The sequence below is a fragment of the Eleginops maclovinus genome, chromosome 22 (genome assembly GCF_036324505.1).
Source record: "Eleginops maclovinus isolate JMC-PN-2008 ecotype Puerto Natales chromosome 22, JC_Emac_rtc_rv5, whole genome shotgun sequence".
Lineage (NCBI taxonomy): Eukaryota > Metazoa > Chordata > Actinopteri > Perciformes > Eleginopidae > Eleginops > Eleginops maclovinus.
In genome coordinates, this window is record NC_086370.1 from 9928155 (window position 1) to 9943363 (window position 15209).

General features: G+C 40.5%; 1 long non-coding RNA gene across 1 annotated transcript in view; it reads right to left on the reverse strand.

The window, feature by feature from the left end:
• Nucleotides 1-15209, reverse strand: part of LOC134858757 (uncharacterized) — an 87235-nt gene that overhangs the window by 1845 nt on the left and 70181 nt on the right. The window lies entirely within an intron of this gene.

A 15209-nucleotide genomic window follows, 5' to 3' on the forward strand; every position in this document is an offset into this window, starting at 1 on the left:
GCATGAGGGAAAATAAAGATGCAAGAGAAAGAAACATGCACTCTATTTGATAAGCATTTCATCTTTAGCATCCAGCAGAGTCATTCCTGAGGGCGCAACAATGTGAGCCTGATGAGGACACAGGATGCTTTACCTTGTTTTAAATACAGATAATTCAAGATAGAGACAGGATATATGTGACGTAGTGTAAAGACACATCTTTGCATCCTGATTTCTCTTTGAAGTCTAAACACTAGCATTGGACAGTGTAGAAAAAGCATTTAAAGAAATGAATTGCGTCAACCCTTTCTGGGCTGTAATGTAATCCCCTATGCTGTAGAAATAAACCCTTGGGCCCGGAAATGCCTCATTTCTCAGCCTTGTTCTCTGTCGTTAAGTGGCAGTGGATCATGCGAGTCTGACAGAAAGAAAGCACAAACACTACCAAACCCTGACCCAGACCCCGGGGTCCAAAGAGCCTGAGAGGAGAAGTGATGAGACCGGTTCCAGTTGATGAGAAAGGTCACGGGTCAGTCGCCAACACATTTGTGCATTAATGGTTTTGTAATCAAAGGCAAAGGAGCTTGATATAATCCCTATGATGAGAGAGATGGTATTTTCTAGTTGCCAAACAGACCCACAGGGAGGGAGGAGTCGGAGATTTGGGAGATTTAGTTGCAGACATGGGAAATTGAAGTCAAGGGTGCCACAACATGTTCTTGTACCCACTGACAAAGATGAACCATAATTACATACCTCAGTAAGCGTGACATATAGTGATAAGTTATCTTACACCATAAAGCAATGCAATAGCAGAGTGTAGACACACAGAGATGAAGAGAGAGATGGTATGAGATAAAGACGGGGCATAAATTGACAATGATGATGAAGCTTGTTGTCAAAATAACCATTCAGCCGGGATTGAGGTCACACAGGTCTGTTTTTTCATTCAGCACAGAAAGACGAGGGAGAACATTCATAGTTCAGAAAGTAAAGCCACACAGACACACTAGGCAGAGGAGAGAATGTGTCATGGCTGCCTTTATGGAAATAAATTAACACTGGAGAAAATGAGACAAAATCCTATAAACACTGCTGCTGGCAAGAGAAGAAAGACACTGTGGGATTCCTAGTGACCAACACACCCAAGAACACACACTCACAGGCTTTGATACTCCAGCTATAAACCACTATGAGTTGTCAATCTAAAAGGCAGAGCAAATCCATCGGGTTGAGTAATTGAAGTGACACCGTGAAAACCTTCAAAAAGATGCCGTAAGTCAAGAGGACGGACTGCAGGAGCCGACACTCTTACTGTACGCTGTTCAGGAACATCTGCAGTGAGTTTGAACGGTGCAGCGGCCTCCTCCTATACTACCCAGACGCTTCAGGTTGACCCAGGCTGTACCTGACACGTAGTGGCACAGAGCAAGCTACACTGCATCTGGTTTGCCTTAGCAGCCTTGCTAAAGCTACACCCGGCACACACTGATAAGCTTCGAGGCGAGCCCGGTGTGGCAAGATTTCTCTCTTCGACCCAGCGAGCCTCGGCTTCTCACTCCTCAATTCCCCCGTCCCTCCCACCTCCTTCAACTCTCTAACCACCCCATGACATTTAAGGGTGCCTGGCATCCGTTTGAAGTGGGAGAGGGGGCATTAGCTCTGGTTTCCTGCCCAAATCCCACACAAGCCAATAAAATGCATGCAGGTCTGAAGCAAACCAAAGGAATTCCTGTCCACTAAACGTTAAACAAACAAGACTGGCATTGCCCTTATATTAGACCGGACAGTATAGAAGATTGTTGCTTAACGTAGACACTATTGTATCGTCCTGTTTTTATAATGAACCCTTTCTGTGTGGTTGCCTGCTCCATTTGACTCTAAATGAAAGTTAATGAAGGAGTTAGTGAGATGCTGATTAGAAAATAATCACCATTAATATGTCGTCTCACATTCTCATGTCCTGACAACCCTTATAGTTAACAGTACACCTTTTGGCTTCTTATATTTCAGTAATCTCTCAGCAGCAGTGAGAGTCAGGAAGGTCAGAGTCAAATCCCAGGGGATTCTTATTTCATTTTGCTGAGGTGGAAATGGGACTTCTGCCTCTTCCTCTGGCAAATCTCACACTAAGTAGCTGTGCTAGGCACTTGAGAAAGTCCCTGGAGATATTTATGTGTTGACCGGCTCCTAGTCAACAGGGCTCTGTTATCTGACCTTTGTCCCTGGTATAATCTCCCTGCATCCACTGCCTGTCCAGACACACTGAGGAAGTACTGCCATCTACTGGCAGAGGCTCAAACATCACACCGTTGTCTTGAATCACAGATGAGAATTCCTCTGGGGCTTGATTATGAAAAGATTCTGATTAGATCCTATTATTCATACAGAGCAGGCATTGTATTGCAATTATTTTGTAAGTCTGGATGAATACCCAAGGTTGGAAGAAATGGCATGCTTCGACAATAATCAGTGATGTAATCTGTGGAAGGGGTATCTGATTAATGTGCAAAAAATCGTACAGCTTTCTAGTCCAAAAAGTGTAACTGTGACTTCTGCTTACTAATGATTTGCAACCCTGGTAACATCCTTTTAATCTAAAGCAAAGGATTCATATTGACACTGATTTACAGTATGTGGTTAAGTAGATTGTTGTGTTTCTATTGTGTATGTAACTTTTTTTAAAGTAATTACTTTTTTTAAATGTACATCTAGCTTATTATCTAGAAAGCATATCTATCACTGTTTGAAAATGAGTAACTACCAATGCACATCTAATCTAAAATGGAACATCCTCCTTCTCAACAATGCACCATGCAATCTAAAATGTCTAACAATCATTCCACAATTAAAATAAAATGCCCGTATTGTATGTAATAGTAAGTAGATGTACTAAAGAAGAGCCAGCATTTTGTAACGAGATTATGGTTAATAATGTAATCACATATACATTTCCCTCCCGACGCTGTGACACACATGGTATATATGCAAATGTGAACGAGACTCTTATTCATTCAGCAGGTTATTTACTGTGTCACACAGTCAGATTAAAAATAAAGCAGGGAGAATTTGTGTGATTGATGACAACACTTGGAGGTTAACGTGGGTTTAACTACCCAAATTAATGTGTATAGGCTGTATCTGACGTGGGGCTACTTTTCAAAAGCGGCTGAGAGACATTTTAACACTCTCCACGCTGCTCAATTATAAGGCAAATGAAAAGGCCATTAGGATTAAGTCTAAGGTGTGCTTTGGATGAGATAAATATGTTGGGGAAATTGCTTTGCATAGCCTTGCCAGCCGGCAGCGATTGAGAAAGGTCAGCATAAGGCATTAGTCATTTTCCAATCCTTTCTCTCTGAAATATAGAGCACATAATGGCCCGTGTCTCTGTCCAATAAAGGGTTTAATTAAAACAAGATGAAAATGTTGATTGGAAAAATCATTGTGAAACGCAATCAGCTAAGACTGGTTTGGATATTTTGAATTGTGCCAACTCTAAAGGAAGACAATTGATAACAACAACAAGAAATCCAAAGAAGGTGGATATTATATCAAAAATCATTTTAATGATGATCTTCTTTTTTTGGTAACTGGTGTTTGGGTATTTGTATAATAAAATAAATATCTTCTCTCATTCTGCAACAAGTAATTCATTTATGTACCTCTGGCACTCTGGCACATATTTCTGGCACTGGATAAAGTGCTGGCATTACTTCTGTGCTGTGAGGAATACTGTACGCTTCATCTAGAAAGAAGGCGAGAGGCAGCTAACGACAAAGTCCACATAGGAAATAAGTCCAAAATCATAAAGACTTTTTGAGAAGATTGCTATAATCAGTATATTTCAGACTTTGAGTGAATAAATGAAAAGTATGCAAATGATATGCATCCAAATGTTGACCTACAACATGCACAAACAGAAGGGCTATAGCATTTAGTGAAATGAATATAAATGAAGAAGAGTAAACATTTTAGAAATCACCTCTAACCCGTAGCACTCTCCGATGAACCGCCTGCGATTACACTCTAGATGGCACCCTCAGTATTCTCCCTGTCAAAGAAACGCTCTTGAAAGTCCCTCAGTGGAACCCAACAGTTGCACACAGAAAAAAGGATGTTTCACAAGCATCCACGTTTGAGAAACTGCCAGGCAAATCCTAAGCCCGGGCTGATTATTTGCTCCTCAATGGTTTGGAAAGTAGGCCAAGGCACAACTAATTCTGATTCGCAAGGAAGGGTTGATACAGACAACAGACATCAAATGCATCATGAAGAAGACGACGTAAGAACAATTTGGGAATGACAGATATTCTATTTGATGCAATGATCATGGGAATCGAAAAAGATGACTATATCACAAGCGGTTTAAGGGCTCTACATCTTCTTTAACTCATTTAGATCTATGCTCGTTACTTTAGCAGAAATGAGTAGAGTACATTCTGTTTTCCTTCTGATTCAATACTCAGATGTACTCAAAGACTGTGGCGCTTCCTAACAGCGGTAGACATAAGGTTGTCACGAAAGAAATCTACAGTGAAATACTTGTTGCTCTGAACATGATGATGTTAAACCATCATTTCCTGCTTTGACATGAAAATATGAAGTTTAATGTTATGATCCAGCTCTGGTTGTTTCAAACTGATATCACAACCCATTTTACCCCACATTGAGCACATCCTTTTAGCGATATAATAGCAAGAACAAACAATATGTAGAAGCAGGATATTCACGCATACTGTACCTATATATATGCATATACTGCATCCATGCCTATACACTCACGCTGGGACACAAACACACACATAAAAGGGTTATGGGGAGTGGTTGATGGTGAGTGAACAGGCCAGAGGAGATGGAAGAAGCACACCGGGGGGAATGATGAGAGGAAATGATGCGCATGATGAGTGCTGAATGGTTGGCCAGTGGGACAGACCCTGTCAGACTGTCTGCTAAAGGGGTGGAAGACAGAGGGAGAGGTGACTGCAGAGAGGACAAGAACGAGAGATAAAGCATGAGAGAGGGGGAGAAAAATGATGATCAATGTCAAAATACTATTACCCAGTGACAACCAGTGTTTTCCCTGTCTGGTTCTTCATGACCACTGGCCTCTCTGAGATTGTGCTGCGTCTCTGCTGCACAGCTATCGCCAACCAATGGACGGATGCTAACTTGGAGGGTTCAGAGATAGAAAAGCGGGCCAGCAGCATGTTTTATACAGCTCTTATTACATAAATTCTGTGTTGCAGTTCCGATTCCTCCTTTGCATGGGTATTTTCGGTAGCCCAGAAATGTCTAGGGCTCCCAGTGCTGTATTGAGCGTCGTTTGCTCCACTTGTCTTCAAGCTTTTCATCTGCAGAGCAGGGCCCTCACACAGAAACAATGATGACCCAGTTCTGAGTTTGTCTGTCTTACAGCCAGTTCTCTTCTGTCCTAATCATAGTCCCTCGGCTCCAAGAGCTGCAGCGCTACCAAGACAGGGGGGAGAGAGATACAGAGAGAAAGAGAGGGAGAGTGGGAGGAGAAGAAAAATGAGAGAAAAAAAGACGGAGTGAGGCAGAAAGAAAGTCAGCATGAGAGAGCGGAAAGACAGCTAATCTCAGAGGAGGAAGAAGAGTCAGGATGACAAAATGTAAGGATGGATGGATCTGTTCAGAGATAGAAATAAAAAGAGAGAAAGACAGAGAAGGTTAAATCGCAGCTCCTTCACTGATTCATTCCCTATAGAGAGCACATCTAAAGGCAGGATTTTTTCCATGACAGGTTGTAGAAGAAGGGAAATGGAGGCCTGACGCACCACGCTCCTTCATCTGCACAGATGTCTCTTGAGATACAGGAAATCAGGTCATCCTGTTCATCATCAGGTGTGAATATATATTTGAGGGTTGAGGAACCCTGTTGTGCTTATGTAACACATGACCATACTTTCCCTGCAGCTTACCTGAATATTAAATAAACATATTCGGCTGTGCAATGACATTTCTACTTTCTGATGAGATGCAAATGTCATAACAAGGTTTAAAGGTTCAAACTGAGTAAACCAACTGTTGATAGCACTGGATTAGGGTTTCTTTGATGCATTTAGTGTAAAGAAATGCATCGGTGTTGAGCTAATTACACAGTTTTGTATCTGGACAATCTGCTGAGATGGGTTACATGCTGTAGTAAAGTCTTCGCTATTTTCACTGGCTTTATTTCAAAGACGCAGCGCAGAATGATTGAATGAAATTCAGTTGTACTGTTTTATGAAATGTACTGTTTTATGAAATGTTGTTGTGTTTTGTGAAATGTTGTTGTGTTTTGTGAAATGTTGTACTGTTTTATGAAATGTTGTTGTGTTTTATGAAATGTTGTTGTGTTTTGTGAAATGTTGTTGTGTTTTGTGAAATGTTGTTGTGTTTTATGAAATGTTGTTGTGTTTTGTGAAATGTTGTTGTGTTTTATGAAATGTTGTTGTGCTTTGTGAAATGTTGCACTGTTTTGTGAAATGTTGTTGTGTTTTGTGAAATGTTGTTGTGTTTTGTGAAATGTTGTTGTGTTTTGTGAAATGTTGTTGTGCTTTATGAAATGTTGTTGTGTTTTGTGAAATGTTGTTGTGCTTTATGAAATGTTGTTGTGCTTTGTGAAATGTTGTTGTGTTTTATGAAATGTTGTTGTGTTTTGTGAAATGTTGTTGTGTTTTGTGAAATGTTGTTGTGTTTTGTGAAATGTTGTTGTGTTTTATGAAATGTTGTTGTGCTTTATGAAATGTTGTTGTGTTTTGTGAAATGTTGTTGTGCTTTGTGAAATGTTGTTGTGTTTTGTGAAATGTTGTTGTGTTTTGTGAAATGTTGTTGTGTTTTATGAAATGTTGTTGTGTTTTGTGAAATGTTGTTGTGTTTTGTGAAATGTTGTTGTGTTTTATGAAATGTTGTTGTGCTTTATGAAATGTTGTTGTGTTTTGTGAAATGTTGTGCTTTGTGAAATGTTGTTGTGTTTTGTGAAATGCTGTTGTGTTTTGTGAAATGTTGTTGTGTTTTGTGAAATGCTGTTGTGCTTTATGAAATGTTGTTGTGCTTTATGAAATGTTGTTGTGCTTTATGAAATGTTGCACTGTTTTGTGAAATGTTGTTTTGACAGGGCCACCTCAGCTTTATAAGCTAGTCTTTATGAAATTCTCAAAAACAAAGCCCATTCCCCCAAATTTTAAATTAAAATTGGGTTCAGATTGGATTTCTGTTGGACAAGTTACACAAAGAGTGGAGATACTTAAAGTGAGAGAGTCGATGCCATCAATAAAAGGTCTGCATAGTAAAATACTGTGTGTGTTCATGAGGCACTGTATGCTGGGAAATCATGCATGCATCATGTGCGGAATCTGGCAGAGGATTTCCAAGGCTAACCAAGAAAAGAAAAAAAAGCAACAGCGTTCTGTGAGTGCGCCTTCATGTTGATGTCACTCAGGTCTACAGGCAGTGATGCAAATGGACAGGAGAGTAAACACGAGACAAATTGTGCACCCAGCATGAAAACAGCTCCCTCTCCCAGACACCCTTGTCACTGGGGGTAGTGCCAGCTGGGGACTGTGGGGATGGACTTGACCTTGCCAGGCTCCCCATAGTTGGCACGATACCAGGAGAAGGGGGGGATATTAGATGATAAAGAATGTGAGCAAGTCGAGAATGTAAGCTGTCCCTCCGCTCAGAGCTTCTGTGGACATTAAAGGCAATGCTAACAGACGGTATTGTTAAATTAAATGTGTGTGTGTGGGGGGGGGGGGGGGGGGGGGAGAGAGAGAGAGGTGTGAGCGATATATAGTCAACGGGCAATGGTGCCAAAACTGGAGAGGCAACAAGCTGGTTCTGGGGGAGGGGGATTCCTTGCCTGGCAGTGTCTGCCTATCGGAGTAGAGGGACCCCCATCTCAATGGCTCTTAAGCTGTCTGTATTATGCTAAAACATGTATCCTTGAGGGAACATGGCTTGGAGTTGAAAGTCAAACAAGGACGCAGATTTAGCAGAACCATTAGCTTGAATAGCTATGTTTATATCAGTTGATTGTGCTTCACCTTAACAAATCAATACTAAATTATATTTTACAGACAAAAGTGAAATTACTGCACCATATGATTTATAGCAATAAACATAGAATTGAAAGTCTTCAGATGCATGGTTTGACAGGCTCATAAATATATACATCTGCACTGTTTTTGTGTTTATTTGAGAGTTTAACTGCATCTGTTTCGATGTCCACAGCGCCATATATATCTCTGACATGAAGACATGAATTACAGCTCACACCTCAGCTCATTTCCTCCTCATCCCAACCTTAACACAAGGTGACCTTGCGTGTAACATCATTTACAACTGAATGACATGTTTGCTGTTCACGCCGCTGCCGAGATGCATCAGCAGTGCCGCTGCAGTGACACATTGCTCAGCCGGTCTGTAAAGCTAAATGGTACAATTCAATGAGGGGAGGAATTCTCTTTGCTTCCATATGCCTTCCATCTGCTGTGCTTACTCTGATCCTTTATTTCAACACTGAGTTAGCAGACAGTTATGGCATGTTTGGGTGGATAAACAAACAGCAGATGTGGTTTTTAGTGTGATAAACAGCCTCCGACTCACCTTGCTGTAAGTTATGAGCTGATGTGACGCAGAACAGAATGACAAAATGGGGATTCAGTAGGGAAAATTAGAGAAAACTCCCTGATGGCCACTGCCTTTTAATAACCTCGACAATATATTCACTACAACATGCAACCCCTAAGCCCTGTCTGGACCTGCTCGACTTATTCTGCGGTCTAAATCAATGACAGCATAGGCCGCACCTCGCCACCCTGTCCCCTTTCCCTACCAACCAGTGTCTGATGATGTGAAATATTGATTTGCATGTCCACCCATATCGCCACGCCTTGGCTTTGCTGTCAAGTTCATTTAGAAGCAGCCTTTTTAATGGGCCTTTGATGCCAAGCTTGTGGCAGTCGCCAGAGCTGAGGTGCAGCAGGAGGGGGAAGAAGTCCCTCAGGGTAGAAAACACAATGCACATAAGTAGGGAAAAAACCAAAATGCTGCGTAGAGATTCTTATTATACATCACCACGTTTAAAGTCAACAAAGGGAGGAAAAGGTACACACAAGAACTATATTTAGGTACAAACCTGCAGTTATTCATGCAAAGGGAATCATTTGCTTAGTGCATCAAATGAGCTTGTACACTATATTTCCCAATTAGTCACTTCAGCATGGATACACTCTTCTGCTTCATATAAACAGCCAACAGCCTCGCCTGAACTTAGCCAAACACACGCATAAGTGGATACACACATGCACACGCACACAGAGAGTATGAAAAACTGGTTTATGTGTGCTTGAGAGACAAGATGGCCTTTACAGAAGACAAAGGTTAAGGTTACTCTCCTGTTACAGAGTGAGGGTCAGTGTAACGTCCCTGGTTCAGTGGTCTATAGACCGATTTCAGGCTGAAAACTAATGCCACGTGAGGGACTGTGTGGGAGATAACGAGGTGACCTTTTCATGCACAGGATCTAAATGACAAATTGATGTTAATGGCTTGACTCAAAAAAACTTTACTCTTCCTACAACAGGGAGGGTTTTCACCTGACAAGAAGAACTCCTTCAGTCTGTGAGGGGTGCGAAAATATCAGCTGCTGTTGATAGGTGATAGGTTTGTTTTCCACTGTCTCTCTATGTGAATTTTAGAGACTGCTTCAGTCAGACAGCGACAGTGCATCATGGATTGAGAGGAACCAATGGCCTTTTATCCTCACTGCAATGGTCCATGACAACGACTGAAGGAGAAGCCTACTGAGAAAACAGAGGGATTTAGACAGGATGGGGAGAAGAGCATAGAGAGAAAAAAAGGAATATAGACAGACATGGTGTAGGGAGGGAATAAAAGAGAAGAGCCACATCATCGCCAGGAAAACAAAGACTCCAAAAAACACCTTGTGTCAATGTCCCAGCTCCAGAACAACACAGCACGACATGAAAGCTAAAGCCCTGCAATCCTGAAGTGTGTAGACAGGTGAGTCACAATATGCACTTGAACTGCAAGAGGCCAATTCAAACAGAGCCCTGCTGGGACAGATAGTGGGATAAACTGATTATAGGCAAACAGGAAAGCAGGGTAAAGGAATGACTGAGATCAGGTTGGTCTCCATTACACTCTCAGTGTGAAATCCAGACTTTATTGTTATAATGTCATTAACTCACCCTGCATCCCACTACTGAAGATTTGCATCATCCTCCCTAAACCTCTGTTTATTTATTTATTTGCATGGAAAATATAGGTCATGCGTTCATACAGACCTTAAATATTTAACAGTTGCGCAGCTTTAATTCAAATGTCTGAATTGACACCGCATATGAATTATGCATAAAAACAACAAAACGCAAGAGTGCAGGGTGGCTTTTAAAAATGGCTTGAGGTATAAAGAAAACCCCCAGCTAATATGTCAGTGGTATGATTAAAAACATCCTCCACTCAAAGTGTGATGAGAGAACAGAACCCCCACTTTGAACTGTGGCTGATTTAGAAAAGAAAGGATTATTGCGCCACAGCGTAGTTTTTAGGACAACATCAGGGAGAACCTTTATCAGAAATGTAAAATGTCCTTCTACATCCTACAAACCTGGCAATAGCCCAGTGATCCCCAGGACCACATACTGATACTTCTCTAATTATTTTGGGAACGCCCATGGATTATTTAATGTGTGGTTGTGTGGATCAGTCTAGCTTTCTTCCTAGGAGACATGAGGGGGCCCAGGGGCAGTAACTGGCCTTTTCCCTCCCACAGCATGCTCTATCATTTCCACTCTTCTGTCTATCACAGAGGAGAAACGGAGATGGAGCACTTTGTCTGCGTCTTCAGTGCCAGTCCATTGTGATAATCAGTCAAACACGGAGATTCGGTCAAATAAGAACCCTGAAACTGACAATCTAAAGATATATATCATGAAAAGAACATGAATCCTTTGAATCTGACTTAAATGAGCAAGTGGTTAGTGAAAGTCCGTTTCCCAGAAAGGGGGTTCTGCTCATATTTTCCACTTGCAAAATGCAAAATGTACAAACAAATGATATGTAGTAGTTCAGACATAACTACAGCTAAAGGAAAAGGATTGATCCTGGTTTTTTTTAACCCTGTTTAAATCTGACAGTTTATTGCTTAGTAAAACAGGGGTTCTTCTAAGAGGCAGCTTAGCAATAACTGTCTCTTGTATGATATAACCAGAAATAAAACAAAATAGAAGCGTGTGGAAGTGTTAGGAACTATTTCATTTTTCATTTGTACCCTTTTCCAGCTCAGCGGTTTATTAAATTACACTGCATTTCAATTACCCTTATTCCCCTCTAATGGTTAAAGCCCATTGCTTTAAATGTCTGCCAAATTACACAGATTCCTGTTTGTCCCTTTGATCTCAATGGACTAGAATTGCATCTGCTTAAAAGCTGTTTACTGTCTATTGAAATCATTATTGAGTACATCTAACTGGAAATAAAGAGATGAAAAAGATGAAATGCATGCAAGCTTTAAAGTAAAATTTGACATACAGTCATAATATGCATATTAACAGTTCAACAGGCTCTCCAGCATATTTACTGAGACCGCACAGCCACTTGTTTAGAGCACCGTCATCATACCACAGTGAAAATGCTCAAAATGAAATGTTAGCTGTTGGTAATGCTTGATTAGAGACTGAAAGACAGGTTCCTCGGCTGAGTGCCCCAATAGTATTATATCTTGAAGGCATTAAATGGGCAAAATCAATAAATGCCAGCAATGTCAGCCTGCCAGACCGGAAAACGCCATTTTATTTCACGCTCTGTCTAACAATGAAATTGCAGAAAGAACAAAATGTAGTCCTTTTAGGTTAAGACATTAGAAATGGCTACTTTCTCTGCATGGCAATGCTCCCTCGTCCCTAATCCTCGGTCTACCACGCGCATCAGTATGAGCAAGTTTTCTTTTATTCTATTATTTGCCCTGGATTTAGAAAAAAATGAAAAATAGAAAAGCTCTCTCCATTTTTCATCCTCCAAACTATTTTTCTATATTGTATTTATACAATGTCACATTGTACCTACCATTGCCTTGGACTTTAAATGCTTTCCAAATAGTTTACATTTATATATGTATTCCATCAATCTCAGTAAAAGGATCTGTGTTTTAACATGGATAGCCAACAACAGTGGATTCTGTATCATGCTAAAAAATCTACTCCAATAATACTAATTAGAATATAACAGCAAGATAGTAGCAGGTATTTCTTGCGCAGCTCTGACGAAGTGCAGCATGTATGAACGAACCAGTCAGAAAGAGCAGTGTGTGTTAGAGCGTCTAACTTCCTAAAGTAGAAAGATATAGTTGGCTAGTTTTTTGTTTTCATGCATTGCAGCAGCATGGTGGGTGCCCAGTGCATGGAGCAGCCCAGGTGTTGTAAAACAAAATCAGGTTATGCCAGCTGGGTTCACAATTCATCGGTATAATGTCATTATATCATAGGTTAGTGGAAGCAGCTGCGGAGGCGAAATCAAGGAAAAGGGTAAAGAGAGACACTGTTGAGTCAGGGCTCTGATTAGGGGTCCTCTAAGGCCAAAAGTAGAACACAGCGGCATCCCTCGTAAAACTCATTCACTTGAAGTCCCTTGTGGAACTGAAAACAATAAGACTTGGGTAAAATAGGTATCTTGTTTGGTTTTCATACCTTTGCATTAGGGCATAATGAAGAAATGGTCCCATCTTAAACAAAAAATGTAAATGTAAACTGTCTATAAGGTCTAACATTTAAGTCCACGCAGACTAAATGTACGTACGGTATAACATGTATCAAAGTCAAAGTCCACTTTATTGTCAACATTTCCACGTGTTATACATACAGAAAATTGAAATACCGTTTCTTGCAGTCCCACGAATATAAACAACAACATATAACATAAAAAGATAAGGGCCTAGAAAAAAAAGGGGAGTAAGGGCCTAGATAAAGGGGTATACAAAAAACTATGTAATATATATCTATCAGACACAATTGACAGTAGTGCACGTAGGTCTTTAGTGCAAATAATTCTTAGTGCAAAGTATATTGTCAGTAGCAGCGGAAAATAGAAAGTGCCTGGTGCTGGATGAGGGAAGGGTGTGTGAGGGAGGGGATGTAATAGGTGTGATAATTACTGTGAAAGGCACAGTTGTTTTTTTCATTAAATACTGACCTTTAAACCATAAAAAAATATATAAATAAGTACTGACATTTATAAAACTATATTGTTAGGATTTCAGTTGTATTTATAGTTTTCAAGTTTTATTTTGAAATGCATCTTGTCTAGTTACTTCCTGTCTTTAGTTTCCCTCCTGTCTGATTGTGTGATCGTGCTCACCTGTGGCCCCTGTGTTTCAGCTCCCCCTTCCCAGCTGTGTCTTGTCCTGTGATTACCCTGGTGTATTTACTCTTGTCTCCCCTTTGTGTTCCTTGTGGTGTCGTCGTCATTATATGGTCGTCATTCTTGTATGTTCCAGTCCTGTGATCCCCAGTCTGTCCCGCCTGTCTGCCTCCTTTGACCCGGTTTGTTCTGTTATTTGTTGCTTTTGTTCTCTGGCCTGCCCTTGCAGTGTTCCTTGTTTTTTATGTACAGCTTTTAATAAAGCTCGCTATTTGTTGAAACCCAGCCCTTGCCTGTCCTGCTTTTACTGCTGCACTTGGGTCCTGTAACCAAACCTTGACAGGACCGTGACATATAACTGTTTGTTAATAGTAATGAATATTTATGGTCATCTTGTCTTAAACTGATCTGATCAGTCACTGCTTTGGTAAAATCAGTTATCCAGTATTGCCACATGTTGCAGTTTGTATCTTATAAAGTAATCCTGTCCATCACATACATTTGTATTTATCATATTTGCAATTTTACATTAACAAAACATGATTAAAGATTTCATTCCTTAATAAACTGGGAAGGACAATGATGTAATTCATTCGGAGATTAGGTGTGTCGATTCATGTGTGTCCCAATGTGTGAGTGTGAGGGCGAGGATTCATGTGTGTATATGAGTTGGTCTCAGTGAGTGCTGCAGTAAAACAGCAGAGCTGACAAGCGCAGCGTTGGCCCTTGGTGGCACATGAGGGACAGCTGGATGTTGTCAGGCAGCCATAACGCTGATGGAAATGGGCTGATTGCAGCTCACGGGCCCCTCCCTCTTATAAATCAGCTTCACAGCACTCAGGGGGTGCAATACAGTAGCGGCAGGCTGCACCACACCTACTGTACAGAGCAAGAAGCCCTGCAGCAAACAGTATGTGCAAATGTATATTTAACTCATGGCAGATGGATGGGAGATACGGCTTCCACGTAGTCTTCCAAGTGTCCTAGTTCGACAGATGAAATATATGAAAGTAATTTTAACATGCTATTCAGATGTTTCATACTTTTTAAATTGTAATTGTTAAAAAGATCTAACTGCAACAAAGGTAATATAAATCTTATGTTAAATCCCTCCTGTAACATGCATGTGTATTTTACGGATTAAATCACACATGTTATTTTCTAGCGAACAGTCATCCTTCTTAAACTCAATATATGAGGCTTTTCCTAAAGAAAAGCACACATTCTGGTACTATTGAATTTCTCTTATAATAACTATGTGCAGCCTTTTCTCTGGGCTTGTTGAATGTGAGCTCCCAGGCATTTACACCACCCACATGGGCTGCACCATTGTCAGACAAATCTGAAATTAGAAAGCCAAACTGTAGCGCACTGCTCAAAAGGCAGTATCATTGTAATTAGAAGGCTTTGTCTCCTTTTCCCAAAGAAAATTAAGATGTGAAATGTCTGAATAGATTGTTTTGGAGCCATAGTGACTCCAGATTTGATTGACATTAGCCCTTTTGAGAATATGACTTTTTTTTTTTTTTAAATATGACATTGCTTCGGGGTAAAATAATTTGTTATGCGGTGTAGCTAAACCTTTTCGCAGTCAGGAGTAATAAAGGATTTTTTAACGTGCAACTCAGCCACACACAGCTCAATGTGATGCATACAGAATGAGCAAATAGATCCAAAGAATCGAACAATTTGTGCCATGTGAAGGAAGTGGAGAAATGCTTCTCATTTGTATTGGTTTACTATCTGGTCCTCAATCACATGACACAAAAATAATTCCCTAATTAGAACCAGCAATAATCCATCAGTCTCTGCTGACCTTTTGACAAAGTTTAATCAAATTAATTGTG